This window comes from Phascolarctos cinereus, unplaced genomic scaffold (assembly GCF_003287225.1).
Source record: "Phascolarctos cinereus isolate Bilbo 61053 unplaced genomic scaffold, phaCin_HiC Scaffold_5;HRSCAF=322, whole genome shotgun sequence".
NCBI classification, from domain to species: Eukaryota; Metazoa; Chordata; class Mammalia; order Diprotodontia; family Phascolarctidae; genus Phascolarctos; species Phascolarctos cinereus.
In genome coordinates, this window is record NW_027555958.1 from 359,301,221 (window position 1) to 359,324,679 (window position 23,459).

Sequence of the window (23,459 nt, forward strand, 5' to 3'; positions counted from 1 at the left end):
TTTATTAATGTACCTTTTTTCCCCTCAACCCCTATAGCATTTGTCATTTCTGATAGGTGGGAGGTAGTACCTCAGAGTTGTTTTAATTTTAATTTCTCTAATCAATAGTAATTTAGAACATTTTTTTCATGTAACTATAGATAGCTTTGATTTCTTCTTCTGAAAACTTCCTGTTTATATCTTTTGACCACTTATCAATTAGGAAATGGCTCTCTTTTTTTTTTTTAAACAAATTTGACTCAGTTCTATACTCAGTATTTATTTGAGAAATGAGATTTTATCAGAGAAACTTGCTGTAAAATTTTTCAATATTACTTCATTTCACTTACTAGCTATGTGACCCTGGGTAAGTCACTTAACTCCTGCCTGCATAAAAGTGGAGGATGTAGCAAACAACTCCAGTATCTTTGCCAAGGAAAACCCATGGATAATTGGTCCATGGGGGTTATGAAGAGTCAGACATGACTGAACAACAAAAACGACATTCTAAACTGGGTCCTCCTATTTACAGGGATCTTAAACAGGCTGGACTTTCCTGTAGATATAATCTCCCATTCCTCTCATTCAAATTCTACCTGAGCTATTCAGAGGAAGGAAGGAAGGAAGGAAGGAAGGAAGGAAGGAAGGAAGGAAGGAAGGAAGGAAGGAAGGAAGGAAGGAAGGAAGGAAGGAAGGAAGGAAGGAAGCATTTATTAAGTACCTATTCTGCCAAACATTGTGGTAAGTACTTTACAAACATTAATTAATTTTATCTTCACAACAACCCTGGAACATAGGTGCTATTATTATTATTATCCCAATTTTATAGACAAGGTAACTGAGACAGGTAGAGGTTAGTAACTTGCCCAGGGTCACACAGGTAGTAGGAACTGAAGCTAGATAGGAACTTAGGTCTTCCTGAGTCTAGGCTCAGTGCTCTAACCACTGTAATATCTAGCTGTCTCCACAGAGGCTCCACTTTTACTTGTAGATTTAATAATGTCTTCTATCACTATGCTAGAATCAGTTGCTATTCTGGTCAATGCTATGTCTAGTTAAGAGAAGGCTAACACGCTAAGACCAGCTGAACAACAAATAGTGTCACATCTGCTCCTTTCACAATGTAACCCAAATATTTTTTAAAATACAGTTGGTCTCTCAAGCTCCTTTCCTATTGTTTCCCCTGCCCCCAAAGCTAAGAGCTTATAGCTTTTCTTTTAGCTGGGTTCTATAACTCCTTCAACAAAAATCAAATGGAATGCTGAGCGGTTTTCTTTCCCCTCCATCTGCATACAGTTCCTGGGGAATTCATAATGAGCAAACCAGGTGAGTTTCATTCTTGCAGTTTATCCTCTGTATCCTTATGCAAGGTTATCACTCCATCATTTTAGAATCTCATGGATTGTTAGAGCTGGAAAGGACCTTAGAGATCGTTAGGCCAATCTGCTCATTTTAGAGGTGAAGAAGAGGGTCAGGGAAATCAAATGACTTGATCAATACAACTAGTTAGTGGTAGAGATATGACTCAAATGTTTATCTCCTGATTTCCAGCCCAGTGCACCTGCTAATACACCCTGCTGCCAATTGGGTTCCCAAGTTTTGTTCTGATCCTTGCATTAGATAAAATGCCAGTTATCTGCCTGCTTTGATATAAAGAAGAAAAAGTGTTCAAGTCTAACCTTTTCTCAGATTGTCTTTCTGGGTTGTACTTATGTCTATGCCACAAAAAAGATTTGTTCCTTAGGCTCTAATGGCCACCTGCTATAGCTTTCTTAAAGTGAAGCCATACTATGGGGGTATTCTATGGTAAATTCCTAAAGTACCTGAGGCAGCGCAGGAGTAGCAACTTAATAAATACATATTGATTGATTGATTTGTTGATTAGGGATTGTCAACCCCTATCTCATTCAGTATTGCTTCTGTAATTAGGGGCAAGAGGCTGTTACTGGCCACAATGCCCACTAGACCCTACTTTTTCTGCCTCCTAGGAAAAGGCAAGGTTAATATCATTTTGCTGATGTCTGCTACCCAGCGCCAAGTGAAACTTGATTCTAAAGAAAATTCCTGTTACATTCTCTCTCTGTCTCTGTCTCTCTCTTTCTCTCTCCATACACACCCATATATACAAACACACATACAAACATATGTATACATACATTTGTGTGCGTATATGTATATGTGTGTATATGCATATTTATATACTTCCTACAGGAATAGAGGCCAGTTCTGGACTTTGGCTTGCCTGGAACTGAAGAAAAGAATCAGGGAAATGGCTATACCTGTCTAAAGGAGGTATGTAAGCAAACAAATAAGATATGTCTAAATATTCCCAATGGATTTCTTGCAATATTTTGCTCTATTTTCTCTACCAATAAGAATGATCTTTGGAATAGGACAGATAGAACAAAAAAAGGCTTATGGAGAAGAGAAACCTAAGATAAGTAATGAGATAATAAGCAAGTACCTGGTAGCCCTTGATGAACTCAAATAGCCTTTTGTAATGGGGTTTGACATGTTCCCAGATGACCTAAGATGGAGTTACCCACATGGAAGACCTTGGGGACCTGCTTTTGAGAGAAGGGAGACTTGGCCCATGCATGGATATTCTGCATTGTCCTACTATGTGGTGAAGAGTTGTGCTTGTCCATTGTCTGCTTAGCCAGAACTGTCTGAGTCTTTAAAACTTCCCAACTGAGTATAGTCGCCTCTTTTTTCCCCTTCATTTGTGTCTAAATGGTAAAATGACTTCTTTATTTATGCCAGGTGACATCATACAGGAAGGAGTAAAGAGAAAGAGCCTGAGGGCCACTTCCCCTTCCATACAGGCTGTGTGGCTCTGAGACATAAGCCTGGACTTTTAAGTCTATTTGATTTGTCCTCTTCGATTATAGGTACAGGGAGCCAAGAGATGCCATTGTACTGGAACAAGATAGATGTCCTGATTGTGAAAAAAAAAAAAGAATAAAATGGAATCTACCAGTGAAAGGCTAATGAAGTTGACTTTAGTTCCTGGGGGAATTCTGGAACATATTATTAAAGAGCTGTCTTCTGAACATTTAGAAAAGGAAACAGTGGTCATAAGGAGCCAGTATGATTTCAACAAGACCAGGTCATATTGGACAAATTGTGGCAGGAGCAATATCTAAGCCTTTTCCTGCCTCCCGCTTTTTCCCACCCCCCCATATAAATTAGGCTAGTTTTTCCTTAAAAGGTATTGAAACTGTCTTTGAGATTTAATTGGCTCTGTGGACTAAAACTTTGGAAATTGACATAGATTTCTAGTAGCCAGGATACAAAACAATCAGGGACAAGAGGGCTGGGAGCTCCTTCTTTGGGTTTGTGGCCATAGACCAGTTACATAAATCATACTGGGTAGCTGTGCACAACCGAATCAAGGCTTAATCCTGGATGAACATCCTTTCCCTACATTCCCTAAATATCCTTTCTCTGCTATGGTTAAATAAACCTTTTACTAACTATTAGGTGGATTATGAGTGTCTTATTTCATTCTAATTTTATACCAGCCTGTCTGGCCCAGCCCATTACATTCATCTTATTTCCCTAGCTGAAGGCCTAATAAACTGGTAGGTGGACACTATATGTACAGTTTACCAAGATTTTATCTAAGCATTTGATAAAGTTTTTCATGCTATTTGGAAAAGATGAATATACAGGCTAGACAATAGAATAAATAGATGAATTCAGAACTAGTTGAATGGCTAGATCCCCAAAATAGTCACTGTTATTGACTTGGAAGGAGGTTTCCAATAGACTGCATAAGAGATTTGTGCTTGACCCTGTAATGTTTTTATAAATGATGTAGATAAAGGAAAGCTGGTGAAATTTGCTCGTGACACAAGAGGGAAAGGGGGAAACCATTTATATAGCCCCTACTATGTGCCAGGCATTGTGTTAATTTCTTTTTATGAATATTATTTCATTTTATTCTCACAATAACTACATGAAATAGGTGATATTATGATCCTCATTTTACATTTGAGGAAAATGAGGCAAATAGAGGTCAAGTGACTTGTTCAGAATACCCAGCTAGTTAAGCATCTGAGGTTGGATTTGAACTTAAGTCTTCCTGACTCTAGCCCCACTGCTCTATGCACAGTGCCACCTAGCTTCCACACGGGATAGGTAAAACATGTATGACAGGAGCTAAGAAATCTAGAAAGGCTAGAACACTGGACTGAATTAATTACTATAAAAATTAATAGGGATAAATGTAAATGTCAGGCTCAGAAAAAGCAATTTCACAAGTAGAAGATGGTGCAGTTTGTTTGGAAAAGGCTATGAGCTCAGTGGAAGTCAATAGTATGATATGACAGCCAAAAACAAGCTTGAGTTCTGGAGACAAATTCAGAGATGGGGAGGTATTGGGGGAGACTAGAATGAGAGTTGTATTTGGAGTCAGAATCAAGTCAAGTTTCTTTTGTTATGTACTAGGCACTGTGTTAAGAATGACAGATACAAAGAAAGACAAAAGATATTCCCTACCTTTTGGGAACTCACAACAAAAATAATTGTGTACATACAGGGCAAATTGGAAAGGGAAAGCAGTAGCATTGAGGGGGACCAAGAAAGGCCTTTTGCAGAAGGTGAGGTGTGAGCCAAGACCTGAAGGAAGCCAGAGAATCCAGGAGGTAGAGATGAGATGGAAGAACATTCCAGGCATGGGGGACAGACAGGAAAAAGGCAAAAAATTGGGAACTAAAGTTGGGAGATAGGTTGAACCTATGTGTGAGGAACATCTAGCAAGCCACTGTCACTGGCCCATACCAGACGAGTAAAATGTTAAAAGTCTGGAAAGGTAATGAGGGGCCAGGTGGTAAAGGGCTTTAAAAATAAAAAAAAATCATTTTATATTTTATCCTGAAAACAATAGAATTGTTTTTTTTTTCTTAAAGAGGGAGGCAACATGGTGAACCTGGCTTTAGGAAGAACACTGTGATACTTGAGTGGAGAATAAATTAGAATGGGGAGAGACTTGGGGCACAGAGACAAGACAGAAGAATATTATGACAGGTCAGGCACGAGGTAAGGAGGGCTTGCACCGCAATGGTAGCTGTGTCAGAGGAGAGACAGGAAGGAACATTTGTGAGAGATGTTACTAGGATAAAATATATAGGACTTGATGACCAATTGGCTCTGAAGCCAATATGAGGTGAGAATAAGGAGCACAGGATGACACCAAGGTTGAGAGTCCAGGCAACAATGAGGATGCTAGTAGGCTTAATAGTAACAGGGCAACTGGGAAGAAGGAATGGTTTGGAAGGAAAGATAACAAGTTCAGTTTTGGACATGCTGAGTTTTAAGATGTCTACAGGGCAACTAGTTTGATATGTTCAATAGGGAGTTAAAGATGTGAGAATGGAAGTGTCTTGGTGGAGTCTGACTCTTCGTGACCCCATTTGGGGTTTTTTCGGCAAAGACACTGGAGTGGTTGGCCATTTCCTTCTCCAGCTCATTTTACAGATGAGGAAACTGAGACAAACTAGGTTAAGTGACTTGTCCAGGGTCACACATCTAATAAGTGTCTGAGGCTGGATTTGAACTCAAGAAGATGAGTCTTCCTGATTCCAGGCTTGGCACTCTATCCATTGTGCCACCTAGTTGCCCATAAGGATAAAGGTTAGGCTGGATAAATAAATCTTAGAATCATTTGCATAAAGCTGGAAACAAATCCCTGAGAGCTGATAAGATCACCAAGTGAGGGAATAGAGAGAAGGAAGAGAGGAGGGCTCAGGGCACAGCCTTGAAGACACTTACTGTGTGATAGGACTAATATTTACCAGTGTTCCCTCTACTCACAACATGAGGGAGGCCCAAGCCCCCTCTCCTTTCCCTGTATCAAGGATTAACTTTCCAGAAAAAGGAATTAAAGCTGTGCCAGAACCTGATTGGCCACGACTTCCCTGACACAGCTACCTGGCCACCTAAGGACACAAAGAGTCTCAGCCATGTGGAATCTTTGAACTTGATGATGCCTGAAGACAGCATGAGTCACCACGTCCTTCATTATGTCTTATCTACTATATCCTCGCTGCATATCCATGATGTTAGGGCAAAGTAAATTTCTTTTTGTTAATTGTTCAATGACTTACAAGTGCCTCATTTTATCCCAAAATGGAACCTGAAATAAGAGTGTACTGGTATTAGAGCCACCACCAACATACCATTAGTGGATGTGACCTTTGCATGCTCAGACCCCATCACTGTGCACAGCTGACACAAGCTCTCCAACATGGCAAATGCTAGAATCATGGTGATGTCTAAGAGATGTGCTGTGGAGAGCCAGTGGAGCATGTGTTGGCTAACCATGTGGTTGGGGCAAACTGTGCAGCTAGAATTTTTAGTCTTCAAAAAGACCTGTCGGCATATGCTACTTCCTCAGTTGTTCTTGGTGTATCTTGATGACTTTTTTCCTCACAACATCTGGTGGAGGGAATGGGGTCTCCATGTTCTAGTGAATTCAAATGATCTGGAGGGTACCTTTGCGTCTTGGTGTCCAAGGATGGCTTTTTTGGCCACTGTACCATCAATGCCTGAAGGACAAGGCGTGACCTTTAGGAATGACCTTCCAGACCCACACTCAAGAAAAGCTGAGATAAGGATTCATCAGTTGTGCTAGATTTGGACGTGGACTTGTGGGACCAATGCTATATAGGATCTTAGAACTAAGTTGAACCTACTGTCCCCTGGAGATTGAGATTATGCAGGAGATAGTATTACCCCAGGTATTGAAGTGGGGGGAATATTTGTACTTTCACCCCCTGAAAGTAAATATCTCTTTATAAAAGTTAATTGATGTTTAGTAGTTAAACGGAAATGAAGTGCTAGGCATAGGCCCCTAGCTGTGGTGACAACCAGTGAGGCTTGAGCTGACATAAATAAAGAAGATACTCCAATCCCTCATGGTTGTTCCTGGAATCCTGAGAGCCTGACGTATGATGTGGCATCCTAGCTCTTGAAACATTCACTCTATTACTATCATCTTTGTTGTTATTATTATTATTACTATATATATCCATATATATTATATGGAGGGATGTGGAGCTTATTGGTCACTGCCCAGGAACCAGACCCAACTCTCTGAGAGACACTTGCTGTACCTTGAGGTAAGATGGAGACCAAAGAGTAGGGATGTTGAGGGGGAGGACAAGGGCAAATTTTCCCAATGAAAATGTCCCCAAGGGGCTAAACTTCTGGTCTAGAGAGGTGAGAAGTTAGGAACTTTCACAGCAGAGGGACTGAGTGGAGCTGGGGAGTGTTAGAGAATAAAGGTGAGTGTAATTGTGTTACAGATAAGCTCCACTATTGGCTATTGTGGTGAGGGTGGGATATGACCCAGCTTTCTACTTCTAATTGGTTTATTGGACATTTCTTGGGATCAGGCCACAACCTACTTAGATTCAGACCACAGGTCCTACCTTGGAGACTGGTTGGTTGTTCTTCATTCTCGAAGAGGACCAAAATGACACCATTATATTAGAGTCCAGTTACAGTGTGTCTGTCTGTGGCTGATCAGACCAATGTTCTGAGCTCAGAATGTTCTACCACAAGTCTAACACAAGTAGTCTACATGAACACTTGGGGTGGATTCTCTAAATCTGTGCATCTCACATTTCTTTTGAGCTACTTCAATTCTGCTGTGCTCGTAGATGCCCTCTGATGAGGGCACAGTATGCTGGGCAGTCCTGTGCCAGGGTCTCCCATGTCACATAATCAATTCCAAAGGTCTTAGAGAGACCTTGAGAGTGTCCTTGTATCTCTTCTTCTGACCACCATGTGAGTGCTTGCTCTGTGTGAGTTCTCCATAAAATAGTTTTTTAGGCAAGCATACATTTGGCATTTGAGCAATGTGGCCAGCCCATCAGAGTTGCACCCTCTTCAGCAGAGTTTGAATGCTTGGCGGTTTAGTTCAAGATAGGACCTCAGTGTCTGGTATCTTATTCTGCCAGGTGATCTTCAGAATCTTCCTAAGACAATTCAAATGGAAGCGATTTAGTTTCCTGGCACAGAGCTGGTAAATTGTCCAGGTTTCACAGGCATACAACAATGAGGTCAGCACAAATCTCTGTAGACCTTCAGTTTGATAGTCTTCTCATCCATACTTTCCTTAGGAACCACCCAAACACTGAGCTAGTTCTGACAATGTGTATGTCGACCTCATTGTCAATGTGTACATCCCTATAAAGTATACTGCCAAGGTATGTGAACTTATCCACAGTATTCAAAACTTCTCCGTATGGCCCTACTGGAACATAAGTTCCTCGAGGGCAAGAAATCACTCCTTTTAGTCTTTGTATCTCTAGCACATAGCACAATACCTTGCACCCAGTGGCCTTTATGCATTAATAAATGTTTGTTAAACTGAATTGAACCAAGAGTTAGGAGACCTGAATTTTAGCATTTAACTAATAAATCACTCCACTACTCTGGGCCATGGGTAAAAAAAAAATCACTTTACCTGGGCCTCAGTTTACTTATTTTATAAAATGAGAAGATCAGACTTGACGACCTTTAAGAGCCTTTCTAGTTCCCAGGGCCTATGATTTCTATGACTGACACCAAATCCTGCTGGTTACCTCCTTTCTACCCAAAATTGGAGTTTAGACTGAGCTTAGTCTGGAGTTAAGCTACTTACATAGGCCTTGCTATAATAGCTAATCTCCAAGCTATGATCATTTATTTGCTGTATATCACTTTGTCATGATTGCGATTGCCATGTATCCCTTCTGCATTTGACTGTGGTAGAAAGGCAGGCCAATGTGGTGTCATAAGCATATAGATCTTGAAGTGATAGATTATGTTCTGGCTCCTCCATTCACTAGACATATGAAACCAAAGAAGTCATTTAATGTCTCTAAACTTCAGCTTTCTCATCTGTAACATGTGTCCCTAAGAATACTTGCATTCTCTCATTCACAGGGTTATTGTGAGGGAAACATTTGGTAACCCACTTAAGCTATTATGGCAGCATATTCCCTTGTTTTGATGTATCCCAACTTAACTCTGGCCTCCTCTGCCTTCCCTGCTTTACAGTTGCCTACAACCTGATTCTTCCCACTAGGTGCCATTGAGATTACTAATATTGAAACATTATACACTATAACTAGGCTAGGTTTATACCAGGAATACAAAGTTGGTTCAACATAAGGAAGACTAAAAATATGAAATCATGGAATAACATAAATAATAAAGACCATATGGTTGTATAAACTGATGTTAAAAAGGACTTTTGAAAAATCATTCTGTACTCATTTCTATTAAAAACTCTAGAAATCATTGGGATAAATAGGCCTATCTTTAATATGGTAAATAATATATTTGTAAATTCAAGAGCAAACATTATATGTAATAGAGAAAAGTATGAGTTCTTTACAATGAAATCAGGCATGAAACAAGGATGTCCATTATCACCAATACTATTTATTATATTACTAGAAATGCTAGCTATAGCAATAAGATAAAAAAGAGAAATTGAGGGAATAAGGAAAGAGGAAACAAAATTATTGCTTTTTGCAGATATGATTATTTACTTAGAACACTCCAAAGAATCAACCAAAAATTAATTGAGTTAATGAAAATAATAAATAAATAAAATTATAAAATATAAACAAATCCACATAAATCAAAAGCATACCTATATATTAACCTTCTCCCCCCCAAAAAAAAACCAGCAGGAAAAGAGAAAGAAAAATTCCATTCAAAAGAACTACAGAAGCTATAAAACATTTAGGAGCATATCTACAAAGATGCACCTAGGAATTATATGAATTTAAATATAAATAAACTATTTGCAAAAATATAGACCTAAATAATTAGAGAAACAGTAAGTGCTGAAGGTTGAGCCAATATAATTAAAATAATAATTCTACCTAAATTGCTTTACTTATTCAGTTTAATGCCAATCAAACTACCAAAGAAATATTTTTAGAGCTAGAAAAAATAATAACAAAATTCATATGGAAGAACAAAATGTCAAGAATCTCAAGAATAACTATGAAAAAATGTAGGAAGAAAGGAGGTTTTGTCAGTACCATATCTCAAACTGTACTACAAAGCAATAATTATTCAAATGACTTTGTACTGGTTGAAAAATAGAGCTTGATTAGTGGAACAGATTAGATATACAACATAAAGAAGCAAACAATCACAGTAAGATAGCATTAAATAAATTAACTGACCCCCGTTGTTGGGGGAAGGATTTACTATTTGACAAAAACAGCTGGGAAAACTAGACAGTAGTATGGCAGAAATTAAGTTTAGACCGGCACTTCATACCATATACCATGATAAAGAATACTTCTTTCCTTTTTTCTTCCTTCCTTCCTTCCTTCCTTCCTTCCTTCCTTCCTTTTTTTATTGAAAATATTATTAAAAGAAGAAGAAAATACCAAGGACTCATCATTTTTGAAGATTCCAGCATCTGTTTTTCAAATGTTCCAGGATAGAAGTATGTGTAATAAAAATGATGCTTTTTTTTAAAAGACGTTGGGCTTCCCACATTTTAATTTTTTAAAATTTAATTTAAAAATAGAAATAGAAACATTTAAACTTAAAATTCCTGCAATATGAACACAAAAGTCTGTGCTGCATAAGTCTGACTGAATTTGCCAAGATTCTTAAATACATAGGAATAATTTATATTTAGTCTATTCTCCTGTGAAAGAATCAGACTCAGCTAAATGTGGATCATCTCCTTTTTCCACTGGCTAATTAGATTCATCACTGTCAGTCCCTTCTTTGAAAATCACCAGTAATTCTTCACATAATTATATCTTTGTAATTAAAGCCTGAGTCGCTCTCCCTACTGCAGCCAGTTCAGTATGTTATTTCAGTGATTTTGGGTACTTGCATTGAATACTCAAGCAAGAGAAGGAAGCCAATGTTTATCAAGAGTAAATGCTTCTGCTCATGGAAAATTCCTCTGAGTGTCATTGAGAGAAGTGTAGTTCATATCTTTGTGGAAATAGAACTAGGAAATCACATGTAAATCTTTTCTGTCTATGTAGCACCCTCTAGCTTATAGTTTATTGATTGCTGGATAGAAAGCTTTTTTTTTTATTTTTTAAGGGATTTCCCCTCTCCACACCCTATCCATCTCAGATTCCTAAGCATATGAGATGGGTAAATATCTAAGAAATTGAATCTTGAATGATGACCACATTTCAATATGACTGATTTCATTTGTAATCCCACGTATTTTATTTTATGCATTTAAAAATGTTATTCTGAGAAGAGGTCTATAGGCTTCACCAGAAAGGGATCCCTGACACAAAAAGTTAAGGATTCCTGACTCACAAGTACTCTGTGTCTCTGGAGCAGTACAGGGCCAAAATATGGACTAAGTAAGACACTTGATAGAGCATATATATTCCATATATTCTCCTAACTACTTTCCCTATAGGTTAAGGGGGCAAGGGGAAAATTCAGACCATCGTGGCCAAGCTGAAATAAGCTTCTTAAAGCCTTTCTTACCTGTTGTCCCCTTGACCATTCTCTCATGTACTATGTATTACTACATATATTACTATGTGTGTGTATATATATATATATATGATTATATATATATATATGATTATATATACATTATACATACACACACTCACATACACACACACACACACACACACTATAATTTTCTTACAAGGAGGGATTGGTATGAGTATAGTACAATAGCATTGAAGCCAATATGAGGCCAGCCCAAATACCCACTCCTTTCTCTTATTGTTAATCACATATGTACAACCCTAGCTTACCCCTTGCTTACACACAACCATGCCCCTGAGTCCAGAGGCAAATTTGAAGAATACAAATCAGGCACCCAATGAGCTTAGTGCGAACCATATGGATTGGTAGCTATAAATCACACTCTTGAAAAACAATGACCAGGAGTACAGCTAAATTGATCCGTTGAGCTTTGGTTTGTGGAAACCTCTTTGCAGGAGAGAAGAGGCTTTTTTGATGGGTTCAGGTATTATTTCTTTCCAACAGAAAAGACCATAAGTTCATTTTGGACTGAGGCTATGTCATCTTTCTTTTATGCCTCCTATTGTGCCTAAGACAGTGTTACATAATAGTACTCGATTGATTAATTCTACAATGGCCTTGAAGACATCATCCTTTGGCCTTCCCTAGAAACACAAGGTTTCAAACTCTGTATCACAGGGGGATCACATGGCCAGTCTTGGAAAAGGATAGATGCATATACCTACCTCCTCCCTTGTCTTTGCCTCCTAGCTTCCTTGGCTCCTTCAAGTCTCGGCTAAAGTCCTGCCTTCTGCAAGAAGCCTTGCTCAGCTTCCCTCAATGCTGGCGGCTTCCTTCTGAGATCATCTCCATTTTATCCCATGCACATCTTGTTTGTACGTGGTTCTTTGCATGTTGTTTCCCCCATTAGATTGGGAGCTCCTTGAGACCAGGAACTGTGTTTTGCGTTTCTTCATATCCCTAACAGTTAGCACAGTCCCTGGCACATAGTAGGAGCTTATTGTGATTGCTATTGTGATTTTTCAGTCATGTCTAATTGTTCATGACTCCATTTGGGGTTTTCTTGACAAAGATACTGGAGCGGTTTGCTGTTTCCTTCTCCAGCTCATTTTACACATGAGGAAACTGAGGCAAACAGGATGAAGTGACTTGTCCAGCACCACACAGCTAGTTAAGTGTCTGAGGCTGGATCTGAACTTGGATCTTCTTAAATCTAGGCCTGGTACTCTATCCACTATGCCACCTAGCCACCCAGTAGGTGCTTAACAAATGCTTATTGACTTGATGTAAAAAGTAATTTATTGGGGCAGCTAGGTGGCGCAGTGGTAGTGCACCAGCCCTGGATTCAGAAGGACCTGAGTTCAAATGTGACCTCAGACACAGAACAATTACTAGCTGTGTGAACCCTAGGCAAGTCACTTAACCCCACTGCCTAACCAAAAAAGTTTACAAAAAATAATTTATTTAAACAAAAATAGTTGCAAAATAAGATGAAATCATTTTATAGATTAATATTAAAGTTGTAATAAAAAATGCAAAAGGGGAAAAAATAAAATCTGGTAAGATATATATTTTCTTTGGGGTTTCTGAACCAGACTGAGACAATTTTAAATTAAAAATAGAAGGGGAAAAGGAAAAAAACTTCCCACATAATATCTGAAGGTTGGTAGGACCATAGTGACAATACCAGGATAATGGAGCAAAGAACTCAAGAGAAGAGGACAGTATAGAGTAGAACTGGTTTACCAAGAAGTCAAGATGAGGGGAAAAGGAGAGCAAGCCAATGTAGGGGTGATGACCTAGGAAAGAACTAAGGGGTGGAGGGATTGGAAGTCCCAGTAAAGATGAAGAATAGGGTCAGAGGTTACAATGTAGAAAGAGAGGTGGGATGACAACAGATTGTGATGGGATAATGGAATTTCAGAGTTCATAAACATGGAAGAAGAACACTTGTGAGTCATGGCGAGATTAAGGGTATGACCATTTCTGTGTCCAGCTGATTTGAAGTGGAGGTAGAAGTCATAAGAAATTAGTAAATTTAGGATTGAGAGGTTGGAATGTTTGAGGGAGTATCAAAATGTGTATTAAGGTAATATGGGAAGAAGATAATGACTGTCAGTCAGGCACTGAACTCATTGAGAAAGAAAAGTGTGTCCGAGGGGACAGCTACCAAAATCTTGATTTGGGTGATAAATATGGATTGAATGAACCTTAAAGGAGGAGAAGCTACTGAATAATGGTAGTAGAGGAAGGGCCTGAAAGTAGCAAGGAGTAGTCTAACTCACCACCACCAATGAAACTTCCCTCAGCATCTGGGGCCTTCTTGCCCTCAAACATCTGTGTACCATGATAGCCCCCTTTTCCCATGGGTGAGTTCCTTCAAAGGCCTCAGTTTTGGGGACAGGTATGGTCCAACCATGCTTCATTCCTCTCCCAGTTGTGTTTCTTATTCTATCCAGACTTTACCATCATAATGCAGTTGATTTCTCACCCTGGAACTTCCTCAGTGGCTGGAGCCTTCTCACCCTAGAGCCATTCACCTTCACCATACCAGCCCTCTTCTCCCACTGGTAAGTTCTTTCCAGACACCTCCATCTTGTGAATAGTCCTAGGCCAGCCATGCTTTCTTTATTCCCTTCCAGCTCAGCTTCTTATTCTCTAGACTTTGCCACCATTTCTCTTCACCCCACCACCAATATTTTCAGCTTCTTTTATGCATTGTCTTCCCCCATTCTGAGCCTATCTTTCTTTTTGCTTGTATTTCTATTCCCAACACTTAGCACAGTAACTGGCACACAGTAAGCATTTAATAAATGCATGCTACCTACCACCATGACCACTACTTTTAACACATAATTTGTCATAACTTTTTAGTCCCTCCTTCTAAATTTCTCTTGGGTTTATTTCTTCATCAATTCCTCCAACGCTTATCTTTTTTTCAGTTGGAGTTAGTATGTATGCTGTTCTTCTGGTTTCCCTTTTAAAATTGTTCATTATTTCATAAAAAAATCTTGCTGAATTTTTTATTCTTCATATGTCATATTAATTATCCTATGTTACATTATTATGCCATAATTTTTAGCCATTCCTCTACTATTAGACATGTAGGCTGCTTCCAATGAATTTTTTTTTTGCAATTGAATATAATGTTGCTATAGAAAAACCTTTCAGCAGAGCTTTTTTTCTCTCATTGTTGTTGTTGTTTTTTAAATAATATTCTTAGGATGTATTCACAACAATGATTGAGTCATAGGTTTGTATATGAGATGGTACATCAAATTTATTCAAATAACTTTAACACACACCTACTACCTATATAACTTTACCACATAACTTTAACAACTTGTAAAAAATATCTTAGCCCTTGTCAGACGCATTCTTTCTCTAAACAAGAACCCATCATTTCTGTATCATAAGCCTTCATCTAGAAATCCAAGTCCCATCCTAATATATTCTCTTGACAGCCAGCTGATCACTTCAGAAATCCATCTTTGCCTCTGAGGCCCTTACCTTTAGTTTCTTGCTCAGGACTTCATAAAACCTTGCAATGTAAAAGAGGGTAATGGTTATGTGGTTAGGACCAGTAAGTTCAGTGAACAATTAAATATATTTTTGTTCCCTAATGAAATTACTGATTGTTGGACTTCTTTTGTGAGGTTGACTGGCTATTTGGTTAAACATGAACAGGACCTTAATTTTCCTTGTCTGTTTTCAAGTAGAGTACTAGAGAGCAATAGAACAGCAGAGTGGATAACAGGTAGGAGAAAGAGCGTTAGAACAAAAACTTTGATATCACTAAAACAGAATCATCCACACCTGGTTAGTCGAGCTACTACTAGGCTGTGGAGAAAGGGTTTTGCTCCTACTTGTCCACTGTCACTCTAACTCAAGGTTATCAAGAAGAATAAAAGACAGCTGGGAGGGAAGGGCATTACGCATCTAGACCGACAATTATAATATAATGTGAAATGCAAGTAATGCATAGGAGAGATCCAAACAAAGTGCTATGAGAAATTTAAGAAGCAGGAATCCCTTTTCAGGCCTTTGCATAGAGACAAGGTGTCCATTTTCCTGATGGCGATGACAGAGGGAGATCAGACAGAGAAGGCTTAATGAAAGATGGGACATCTAAGTTGGGTCTTACAGGGAAGGAAAATTTTCAGTGCTGGGGGTGGGGGGGGTGGGAGATGGGAGGTAGGGAGAGAGTCCTTTCTTGGGACCTGGGAACAAAGGTCAAATTAAATTTACCAAAAATGTATTTATTATCTACTACGCACCACCAGACACTCATCTTCACTATCAAGAATCCTAAAATAGGATGGTCGCTTCTTCCCCAAAATAATAATGGCTACCATTTAAATAGTACTTTAAAGTCTGTGAAAAACTTTATATGCGTTATCTTATTGGAATCTCACAATAACCTTATGAAGAAGGTACCTTGTTGTTCATCCTTCCTTTCAAAGAGGACCAATGACATCATGAAGTGATGTCTTGGTTTGCACATGAATTGGGTTTAAGTGAGGCAGAGCTGCCCAAAGTTGTCAACCTCACTCTTTCTTCTAGAGTCATTAAAGTCCAGTGGCAAGACAAAAGTCACGACAACTGGCAGTGGCCCAGAATGCAATGGATGACGTTGGCATCTCTGATGAATGGCCAATCTCTAAGCACAACATCTGCTTCAGCCACCTTTACGGCAACTGGAACAAATTGTCCTCATCCACCCATTCTTCCAGGGGAAACCTGAAGAAGGTACCACAGTTATTATTATAACCATTTTACAGATGAAGAAACTGAGACTCAGGAGTTAAGTGGCTTGCTCAGGTAACTATTGGAAGAATGACCTTATGGGATCAGAGATTTAGAACCAGAAGTGTTCTTGGAGGCCATGGGATCCAAATCTCTCATTTTACTGATGAGGGCACCGAAACTCTGAGAGGTTCAATGACGTGCCCAGTACACCTAGCAAGTGTCTAAGGTAGGATTTGAGCCTGTGTCTTCCTGAATCCAGGTGCAATCCTCTTTCCACTCTAACATTCTGCCTCTTATGACCTCACGGTGATCTATGCTATAAGCAGGATGTGGACTGAAATTGTTGTGGGGGCAGGAAGAGTTGTGAAGAGCTAAGCGAGCTCTTCAGAAAGCCTAGAGGCTCTAAGAGTAACAGGAAGCTGATCAAAGAATGAGCTGGTTCATTACAGGACTGGGGGAAGGGCCTTCCAGAAAGGCCTTAAGAACTAGGACAGAGGAAATGAAAGGTAAAAGAAGGATTAAGACTAGCCAGCATGAGTAATACAAAAAAATATGGAAAGACCTTTATGAAATACATTTTTCAGATCAGACGTAAGATTTCATTGCTATAGGAAACTTTTCAAGAGGAAACTCCTCACCTTCTTCTCAATAAACTCCAATAATTCTGTATTACCTTCAGGATCAAATATATATTCTCCTCTGTTTGTCATTTAGAGCTCTTCCCAATGTGACCCCATCCTACTTTTGTAGCCTTCTCACACATTATTCCCCTCCACAAACTCTACTGTCTAGCCCCACTGACTTACTGGGTATTACTCACACATAAACATTCCAGTCTCAGTGTCTTTGCACTGGCTGACTCCCAGGCATAGAATGTTCTTCCATCTCCATCCCTTGGAATCTCTGAATTGTTTTTGTCTTTCTCCTAGATTCAGTTAAGCCCCTCCTTCTACCTGAGGCCTTTCCTAGTCCACCCAACTGCTAGTTGCTTCCTTTCCAGTTACCTACTAACTTCTTCCTATTTGTTTTATTTATACAAAGTGATCCAAAAGTCTTAGTGCAGGAGTTCTGTGAATCCTGCTACTTCTGGAACAGAGGACTCTGCCCTTCTCTGCTGGGGTGGACTGTAAGCCAAAGTGTAACTGTCCCTATCTGGTGAGCATGACTGATGAGGTCTGGAACTTCCATGTGAGATGATGGGGGCAACCACAAAAGATTCTAGCTCATCATATCAGGGCTTCCCCTTCCTGTCAGTTATCCTTGCTCCAGTGCAAGAAATTCCTCCTGCTGCCTTGGAGGAACTCAGGAATTGCTGGCATTTCAAAGCCACAAAGATGAGACATCTAGTTCAGGATTGTTTGCCTATCTATGTGTGTGGAGAGACACAAACTAAAACAAAATGACATAAAGCCAGAGACTTCTCTAGAGTGATACACATATTCCCTCTGCCATGTGCAAGCAGCAGCCATTCCTTCTAGGGCCAGAGAGGGCAACCAAGCCTGAGTTCTGCAAGAGCATCTCACTAGAAGTGAGAGATAGAAACAGAGACACAGGCAGACAGAGACAGGGATAGAGGGACAGAGAGAGAAACAAAGATGGAAACAGAGAGACTGAGAGAGATAGAGACACATACAGAAAGTCAGAGAGGGAGGGAGACACACACACATAAAGAGAGAAAGAGACAGGACAGAGAGAGGGTTTACAATTTATATGCTGTGGCTAAGATGGGGAAGGGGAAGGGAATAAGCATTTCTATAGCACTTATTGTATGGCAGGCACTGTGCTAAGCACATTTACAAATATTATCTCATTTGATCCTCACAGCAACCCTGGGAGGTAATTGCTATTATTATCCCCTTTTTTCAGTTGGGGAAACTGAAGCAAACAGAGGTTAAGTGACTTGCCCAGCATCACATAGCTAGTAAGTATCTACTGCCAGATTTAAACTTGGGCCTTCCTGACTTTTTTTTTTGGCCTTCCTGACTCTTGGTCCAACGATCTATCTACTCTGCCATCACTGCCTCATTGTGGAAACTTTTTAAACTGATATAATACCCCTGCTGGTCCGTAGCCAATTAACTAGGGTTCAGTTGACACATTTTGCCTATATCCCTAATTCCAGAAATGTCTTTGGGTTCTGAGGGAGAATTAAGCATTGTCTTTTCAAGTGCATCCCTCTATGGCTTATGCCAAAGAATCACAACAAAGTCCATGTTGGCACAATCCCAGCTGACCTCTCAAATGTCAATTTTTTAGAAAATCTCAAATAGTTCCTTCAGCACAGTTAGACAATCCTAAAATTCCAGAGCTCTGCATTGGTCTGCATTTTTTCACATTTGGGTCTGTCATGCCACCCCTTCAACTAGTTGGCTACATCTTACACAATTGTAGGACTGAACACTAGCTGTTCATCTGCATTGTCATTTTGAAAGAGTCACTCAAAACCAAACAATTCTTACCCCATTCACACACAACTCCTTTCTTAAAACTAGAAGGTACCTTCTTTCAGTAGGCTTCCCTCAAGGAAACTGGGTGATGATAACCATTGGCAACACAGAGGTATTCATTCCCACTAAGAGCTAAGTACATCCCTTTCTTCTTTATTTGTCCTTTTCTAATGAGGAGAAAATAAATTTTAATCACACACCCCACCCCCCAAAAAAGTTCAATCCCTCCTGGCTCCTGGATGCTTTGAAGATAAACTAAGTTCTAAGGAAACTAACTAGCAGAACCTGTTAAATTACGGGGTTAGAAGACCCCAAAATAACCCATTTGTTGCTCATAAGAGATGATTTGCTACAATTAACTTCTAGATACAGTTCTTAAGGACACAGAGCTCATTTACATTTGTCTGTCCTACTGAACGGCCGTAGTTTATTCCCCAGCCTGGGGAGGGGCACAGAGAGGTAGCAGTACCTCACAGTAAACAATCATCATCTCTAGAAATAGTGCCCAAAGCACCAGAAACATGCAGGTTCACCTTTTTCTGCACTGCCCATCTCCCACTTCAACAACGTGAGAAATGATTATATCTTTTTTGTATTAACAACAAACTATTGAATCAGGAGCAAGGTTTTCTCCTTTTTCTACCCTAGAAATCAACCAATGTGGGAAATCTTTCTAAAACACTTACCCAGACAGAATGGCTGAGATCTAATCAAAGACAGTAAAAGAAATTCTGAGTTTGGGCTAATGGGCATATTCCTCCTCATTATGTTTGTTCAGACAGGTCTGGGAAAATGTGGATCCTCCCTTTTGTCAGACATGTGATATGGAAATTGATAAGTCTCTTTGATCAACGCTTGAGTTATCCAAGGCATGTACCCCCAAGATTCTCATTAGATTATAGCCCAGCCTTTCCTTGTAATATTCATGTTTTCATTAATTGTTAATCAATCAGAGTTGATTGTCACCCTCAGGAATACCTACTCTTCCAAGGGCATATAAACTGTGAGCCCACCACCATTAGGGGTCTTAGATCTAAGAGAGATGGCCAAATCACCATCCTTTTATTAATAAACATGCTGGACTTATTAATAGAATGATTAAATCACCCAGAAATTATGTCTCTCAAACCTTTTTTATCACCACAACAAACTTATTTTTTTCCCATTTTTGTAAGCTGGATTTGATTTAGGATATCACCCTGGTAGTCTATGTTCAATACTGGAGTGAAATGAGACATTCATAGGTCATTCAACAGTTAACAAAAGATTTACCTAGCTAGCGAAGGAGACCATTCAACAAGGATACGCACTAAGGACAATCCAAATTGATGTAGCAGACACGGAGCTTCCCTCCCTGAGTTGCCCAGGTAGTCCATCGCCAAACATCAGAGCACGCCTGAGGCTCTTTATGGATGTTTTGTGCTCAAATGACAAAAAGGTGATGTCAACAGCCTGAGTATTTAGTCTCAAGCTAATCAAGTCTCAAGTACAGTTTCAATATTTTTTTAAGAAAAAAATAATGGGAGGTTGGAATATTGCTCCCACCACACCTAGTGTCACGCCAGGAAATTGAATCACTTCCATTTGAATTGTCTTAGGAAGATTCTGAAGATCACTTGACAGAATAAGATAGCAGACACTGAGGTCCTTTCTTGAACTAAATTGTCAAGCATTCAAATTCTGTTGCAGAGTACAATTCCAATGGGCTGGCCATGTTGTTCAAGTGCCAAATGTATGATTGCCTAAGAGACTATTTTATGGAGAGCTCACACAGAGTAAGAGTTCACATGGTAGTCAGAAAAAGCAATACAAGGACACTTTCAAGGTCTCTCTTAAGAACTTTGGAATTGATTGCATGAAATGAGAGACACTGGCACAGGACTGCCCAGCGTGGTGTGCCCTCATCAGAGAAAATGTTGTGCTCTATGAGCAAAGCAGAATTGAAGTAGCTCAAAAGAGATTCACAAATTTAGAGAACCCACCCCAAATGTCCATATGGATTATTTGTGTCGGACCCATGGTAAAGCATTCCTGGCTTGTGCTGGTCTGATCAGCCACAGTTGGACACGTTGTAATCTGACTCTACCATAGTGATGTCGTTTTGGTCCTCTTCCAGAATGAAGGACAACAATGCTAGGTACCTAGTAAGGCTTGCAAAATTAAGACAGATTGTCATTCATTTACAGGCTGAAATGTTGACATTTTCTTCCTCCTTCATTAGCTCCCTTCCCCTTACTATCTGGCCCCAAGCAGTAGAGCAAGAGAAGAAAGGTGAGAAATTAAGAGAATTCAAAGTGGGACTATAATCAAGGTGGAAGGCTTTGATACATACAAATTATTGAGTTGGACACTAAAAAAATTAACAGGACCCCAGTTGACGCATTTACTTCATTAGTATGTCTTATATCTATTAGCTCAGTTTTGTCTTTAGCCAAGACACACTTTTTTTTAGCAACAATAATGATATTTACTTAGCACATCAAAGTTTGCAGAATATCTTACCTACTTATCTCACTTTAGCCTCATAGCTATAAGGTGAAATGTATAATACAGGCGTCATTATTCCCGTTTGACAGATGAGGAACTGAAGGTCAGAGAGGTTAGGTTACTTGCACAGGCACACAGTAAGTCTCAGAGATGGGATAAGAATTAAGGCCTTCCTGATTTCAGTTTCCTGGGCAAGTCATTTAACTGTTTGCCTCAGTTTTCTTATCTGCAAAATGAGCTAGAGAAGAAGATGGCAAACCACTCCAATGTCTTTGCCAAGAAAACCCCAAATGGGGTCACAAAGAGTTGGACACGCTGAAACGACTGAACAACGATAAGGACTTTAGTTCCAGTACTCTACACACGATACCATGCTGCCAAAGTTGCTCTCCCAAATTAGGTTTTCCTTGAGCTATTGTGTCAGGGAGTCTCCATTCTCTGAGCTTCAAAACTTGACAACAGACTAAAATTATCCAGGAGTATGTTGGATTGCAGAGGGAAAGCAATCATGGATTGAGAATTTTTTTATAGCTAATCTGAAAAGTAGAATGTTCAAGGGTTAGTTAAACACAAATACACACACAAACACAAATTTTCTCTGCATAAAATCCTTCCCTCCTCCTGTCTTATTCTTTGTTTGCTTCTGACTCTCTCTTTCTGCTCTGAATAAATGACCACATATAACCCAGAATCAATGGAGTGAGCTATTTAAACATTAAATTGAGCGAGGGGTTTGTGACGCAGGGGAAGTGTTGATGAAAGGGGTAATTCATTTCCAGGCATAGTAACTCCTTGGCAGACTCGACCAGCATGCATAGGAGACACTGCTGAGGAGAAATTAGCTCATTATTTGTCTGAGTAGCTGGCCTGGAGCAGCCATTCATTCCCAAGCTCCATTTGAAACATCACCATCACCCCAAATATGGCTAACTTCCTCGGAGCAGTGTGTTTTTCAAAGGGACTCAAGGAATTGCCTTCAGTGTCTCTAACAGCCTGGCATTTTGCTCTTCCTTCAACATAAGACTTGTCTATAAACACCAGAAGCTTTCTGCTGAGAGAAAGCAAAACAAACCCAGATGACTGGGCCTAGTAAAGGAGGTGTCAGAGACATACAAAAAAAAAAGAAAAGAAAGAAATAATAAAATACTTTCCTTCTCATCAGAAACCTTTGTGATGGAGACATTGGGAGAGAAGAGTTTGGATAACCTAGTTCAATGTCACTGTGAAAGGCTGATGTCTGATAGGAAATTGGGGGTGGTTGAGTGAGAAAGGAAGATTTCAGGCTCTGAAGAATCAATCCTTCCCTTCTGCACTCATCTCTCCGTCAAGGAGCATCTGTAACAGAGTTTCTGCCTTTGTTCTCTGGATTCCAGGCTTTGTTAGTAGTGATACATAGAAAACATTAGTAAAGATTAGGTACTTAAAGCTTCTGATATTTCTCAGTTGGGATCTCTAGCATTTTAAATCTAAATCAATGTTCTCTATAGTAGAATCATGAACAATATCCTTAGGATATTACAATTCCCCTCTCCCCTTTCCTTTGTGTGAATGTGAACATTCACTCTATCAATACTCATTTAACAATCTAGCTATGTGACCCTGGGCAAGTTGCTTAATGTTTGTGTACCTCAGCTTCCTCATCTGTAAAATAGCTATAATAATAATAATACCTGCCTTCCAAGGCTGTTGTGACATTAAGAAAACATTTGTATAGTGCCTCACAAATCTTTTTTTAATTTTTTTTTATTTTTGCACCTCGCAAATCTTAAAGTGCTACATAAATGTTAGCTATCATTATTATTATTATTATTATTATTATTATTGTCACTGTCATTGTTAACAAGTGCCTAAAGCATTGTGCTAATCATTAGAGATACAAAGACAAATGTGAAACGGTTTCTGCCCACAGGGAGCTTACAATCTATCAGGGGGAGACAAACAAGTATATAAACATATATACAAAATAGCTGTAAGGTCATTTGGCAGGGGGTGGGGGTAGAGGAGACACTAGCATTAGTGAACATTCCAGCATCTGCTGAACATTTCCACCTGCATGTCCTCTCAGCATCTCAAGCTCACCTCTAAAATAGATGTCCAAAATCTTTCACCTCAAACTTATCCTTACTTTTAAATTCCTTATTTCTGTTGAGAGCACCCACATCCTTCCAGTCACTCAGGTTTGAAACCTGGAATCATCCTCTACTTTTCTCTTTTCCTCCAATCAATTGCCAAGTCTTGTTAATTCTACCTTCAAATGATCTCTCTCACCAATCTCCCATCCACCATCCTAGTTCA